Raw genomic sequence first — 5,000 nt, forward strand, 5'->3', positions numbered from 1 at the left:
CCAGACACTCTTATCACGCACTACTCTCTGCCTGTAACAGGCACACAGACAATATGTAAGCACCAGCATGGAACAACACCCAGTGCATCCTCTCTGCCACATTAGACAATCCACACTATCATAACCAGACCGGGAGGTCCACTCAGAAAACAGAATATCCCACCCACCCGACAACGACCATTGCTCAGCCAAGCCACCAACACCCACACATGTCCTACACAGGGGTGCACCCAACATCACAATACTGCCTCCTCTCACAGCACACAAACAATGGCAGGAATGAAAGACACAGGTCTGCCACAAGCATCGAATGAGAGCGCCGCCTGTCATGAGCCAAAGGTGCATCCTGACGTGGCAAATCAGATGATGCCGCAGGCATCCACTTACTATAATCACAATCAACAAACCGACCGGCCGCCGCCCCCCCCCCCCCATTACACCTTTCCTTACAACAATGTGTACCTTAACCTAAACTATACTGTACCTTAACCTAACCTATATTGTACCTTAACCTAACCTATATTGTACCTTAACCTAACCTATATTGTACCTTAACCTAACCTCTATTGTAACTTAACCTAACCTATATTGCGCCTTAACCTAACCTATATTGCGCCTTAACCTAACCTATGTTGCGCCTTAACCTAACCTATGTTGCGCCTTAACCTAACCTATGTTGCGCCTTAACCTAACCTATGTTGCGCCTTAACCTAACCTATGTTGCGCCTTAACCTAACCTATGTTGCGCCTTAACCTAACCTATGTTGCGCCTTAACCTAACCTATGTTGCGCCTTAACCTAACCTATGTTGCGCCTTAACCTAACCTATGTTGCGCCTTAACCTAACCTATGTTGCGCCTTAACCTAACCTATGTTGCGCCTTAACCTAACCTATGTTGCGCCTTAACCTAACCTATGTTGCGCCTTAACCTAACCTATGTTGCGCCTTAACCTAACCTATGTTGCGCCTTAACCTAACCTATGTTGCGCCTTAACCTAACCTATGTTGCGCCTTAACCTAACCTATGTTGCGCCTTAACCTAACCTATGTTGCGCCTTAACCTAACCTATGTTGCGCCTTAACCTAACCTATGTTGCGCCTTAACCTAACCTATGTTGCGCCTTAACCTAACCTATGTTGCGCCTTAACCTAACCTATGTTGCGCCTTAACCTAACCTATGTTGCGCCTTAACCTAACCTATGTTGCGCCTTAACCTAACCTATGTTGCGCCTTAACCTAACCTATGTTGCGCCTTAACCTAACCTATGTTGCGCCTTAACCTAACCTATGTTGCGCCTTAACCTAACCTATGTTGCGCCTTAACCTAACCTATGTTGCGCCTTAACCTAACCTATGTTGCGCCTTAACCTAACCTATGTTGCGCCTTAACCTAACCTATGTTGCGCCTTAACCTAACCTATGTTGCGCCTTAACCTAACCTATGTTGCGCCTTAACCTAACCTATGTTGCGCCTTAACCTAACCTATGTTGCGCCTTAACCTAACCTATGTTGCGCCTTAACCTAACCTATGTTGCGCCTTAACCTAACCTATGTTGCGCCTTAACCTAACCTATGTTGCGCCTTAACCTAACCTACGTTGCGCCTTAACCTAACCCACGTTGCGCCTTAACCTAACCCACGTTGCGCCTTAACCTAACCCACGTTGCGCCTTAACCTAACCCACGTTGCGCCTTAACCTAACCCACGTTGCGCCGTAACCTAACCCACGTTGCGCCGTAACCTAACCCACGTTGCGCCGTAACCTAACCCACGTTCCGCCTTAACCTAACCTATATCGTACCTTAACCTAACCTATATCGTACCTTAACCTAACCTATATCGTACCTTAACCTAACCTATATCGTACCTTAACCTAACCTATATCGTACCTTAACCTAACCTATATCGTACCTTAACGTAACCCATATTGCGCTGTAACCCAACACACGTTGGGCCTTAACCCAACACACGTTGGGCCTTAACCCAACACACGTTGGGCCTTAACCCAACACACGTTGGGCCTTAACCCAACACACGTTGGGCCTTAACCCAACACACGTTGGGCCTTAACCCAACACACGTTGGGCCTTAACCCAACACACGTTGGGCCTTAACCCAACACACGTTGGGCCTTAACCCAACACACGTTGGGCCTTAACCCAACACACGTTGGGCCTTAACCCAACACACGTTGGGCCTTAACCTGCTCTGTAATTGTCATACGACGCGTTAAATTAGTGTAGTGTTGCCTAACTGCAACCCCCGCAATATAGTTTGCTACTCGCACTGCCCGGTCCCCAGTGTATCGCTTCATGTTAAACACCGTGCAGCTATACACTGTAATGTGGATGGCAGCAGGACGTACATGCTCATTGGCATTCGCAGTTGTTCATTGGCATTCGCATGGCGAAGCACTTAGCCTACGCTGTGGTATGGCCTGTGTCAACTGTCCGCTGATATTGTACGTCCAAATCACACACTGTACTGCACATTGGTCCTCATGTACTGAATGATACATCGTGGTACATGTGACCGTACAACGACTGCGCCAACAACGGCGAACCATGCGGTCCAAATGTTGTGCACTCAGCTACGTGTCGTCTCCCTATAAGAGCTGGATTGCAGTGTGGTATGCCCTGGATGGCGATCAGCATGAGCCGTCTGTTGATGTAGTGGCGCGTGTTGTCAGACGTAGTCGTCTCTTCTCACACACCGTGATAGCATGGTGCACTGCGTTCCACATCTGCGACATGCGACAGAGGCCGGTTGACAGTCGTTCGCGCAATGGACATCGCATACGTACGGGGGCCACCTTCCACGTGTTCGCGAAGCGTGCACATGTTGTTGCGTGTATGTGGGCAGACATAGTGTGTCGTGACACCTGACACAGGCATGCAACAATCGTTGAATTTGCAAATGGCGATGGACGCCTACGTTTGCTGGTGACGTTACGCAAATGAACAACTGGTAAACCGTTGTGGTGCGGTTGTTCTCGCTAGAGGTGAATCAGTGATGGCGACGATCGGTTGAGCTACCAACCGGTTGTTCCAGCGATACCCACCATGCCCACGAACGTGAATGGCATCTGGGTGTGAAGCGATACGCGGCGGTGGCTGGGTGGGACCGTCCCCGGCCGGTGAGGGGGGGCCTCCCGGCGTGCTGGCCGCGCGGTGCGTGGGCGCACGCGCTACAGCCGGCTGGTGGGGGCGGCCAGTGGCAGGCGCGCCGGCCGACGGAGGCGGCAGGCGGCGCAGCTGCGCGCCGGCGCACCCTGCACGCGGCGCCGTGCGGCCAAAGTAGGTCCTCGCGGGCCCGGTGCGAAGCGCGGTGGACATCTGCAGTGTGCTGGTCCGATTGAGGACTGTGTGCGCTGAGGATGCGCCGCCGCCCGGCGCTCGGCGCCGCGACGCCGTCTGCTGCTCGGTCGCCTCTGCGGTTCTCGCAGGTGGTTTGTATCGCAGCTGTGCGGACGTGTTGGCGCGTGCGCTGTGCTGGGAGAGTTCGCTTCGGCACCCAAGTGGGGCTTTTGTCCTTCTGTGGCGCTGGCGTTGGAGCTGCCGGTCACCGTAGGTGGCGCGTGTTGTCTCCCGCCGGCAATGCCACGACAGCACGCTCCCGGGCCTCTGTCGGCAGCGGCAAGCTCAGTTGGGAGCACGGGTGGTCGCACCTAAGGCGTCTACTCGCCAAACTCCGGGCGATTGCGCCTCTCTCGAACCCGACCAAGTACTTAGGACGGCGCTGCGCGCCGCCGGGACCTGAGAGGGTTTCGAGGTGTATGGTGCAGGGGAGCTCAGCCTCCTCCTGTTTGCAGAATAATTGAGCGGACGCTTGCGTGTTCGCGCGGGCCCCCGGGACACACTCCCGGGCGGCCGGCTGCTCAGCTCTAGTTGACGCAGCTCCCTGGTTGATCCTGCCAGTAGTCATATGCTTGTCTCAAAGATTAAGCCATGCATGTCTCAGTACAAGCCGCATTAAGGTGAAACCGCGAATGGCTCATTAAATCAGTTATGGTTCCTTAGATCGTACCCACGTTACTTGGATAACTGTGGTAATTCTAGAGCTAATACATGCAAACAGAGTCCCGACCAGAGATGGAAGGGACGCTTTTATTAGATCAAAACCAATCGGTCGGCTCGTCCGGTCCGTTTGCCTTGGTGACTCTGAATAACTTTGGGCTGATCGCACGGTCCTCGTACCGGCGACGCATCTTTCAAATGTCTGCCTTATCAACTGTCGATGGTAGGTTCTGCGCCTACCATGGTTGTAACGGGTAACGGGGAATCAGGGTTCGATTCCGGAGAGGGAGCCTGAGAAACGGCTACCACATCCAAGGAAGGCAGCAGGCGCGCAAATTACCCACTCCCGGCACGGGGAGGTAGTGACGAAAAATAACGATACGGGACTCATCCGAGGCCCCGTAATCGGAATGAGTACACTTTAAATCCTTTAACGAGTATCTATTGGAGGGCAAGTCTGGTGCCAGCAGCCGCGGTAATTCCAGCTCCAATAGCGTATATTAAAGTTGTTGCGGTTAAAAAGCTCGTAGTTGGATTTGTGTCCCACGCTGTTGGTTCACCGCCCGTCGGTGTTTAACTGGCATGTATCGTGGGACGTCCTGCCGGTGGGGCGAGCTGAAGGCGTGCGACGCGCCTCGTGCGTGCTCGTGCGTCCCGAGGCGGACCCCGTTGCAATCCTACCAGGGTGCTCTTGAGTGAGTGTCTCGGTGGGCCGGCACGTTTACTTTGAACAAATTAGAGTGCTTAAAGCAGGCAAGCCCGCCTGAATACTGTGTGCATGGAATAATGGAATAGGACCTCGGTTCTATTTTGTTGGTTTTCGGAACCCGAGGTAATGATTAATAGGGACAGGCGGGGGCATTCGTATTGCGACGTTAGAGGTGAAATTCTTGGATCGTCGCAAGACGAACAGAAGCGAAAGCATTTGCCAAGTATGTTTTCATTAATCAAGAACGAAAGTTAGAGGTTCGAAGGCGATCA

General features: G+C 52.7%; 1 non-coding gene across 1 annotated transcript in view; it reads left to right on the top strand.

The window, feature by feature from the left end:
- The first annotated feature begins 3,900 nt into the window (after positions 1-3,900).
- Positions 3,901-5,000, top strand: part of LOC126435196 (small subunit ribosomal RNA) — a 1,910-nt gene continuing 810 nt past the window's right edge. The window contains exon 1 of the ribosomal RNA XR_007579755.1: positions 3,901-5,000. This exon is cut by the window's right edge and continues 810 nt beyond it. This is a non-coding gene — a ribosomal RNA (small subunit ribosomal RNA).

The sequence above is a fragment of the Schistocerca serialis genome, unplaced genomic scaffold (genome assembly GCF_023864345.2).
Source record: "Schistocerca serialis cubense isolate TAMUIC-IGC-003099 unplaced genomic scaffold, iqSchSeri2.2 HiC_scaffold_1197, whole genome shotgun sequence".
Classification (NCBI taxonomy): domain Eukaryota; kingdom Metazoa; phylum Arthropoda; class Insecta; order Orthoptera; family Acrididae; genus Schistocerca; species Schistocerca serialis.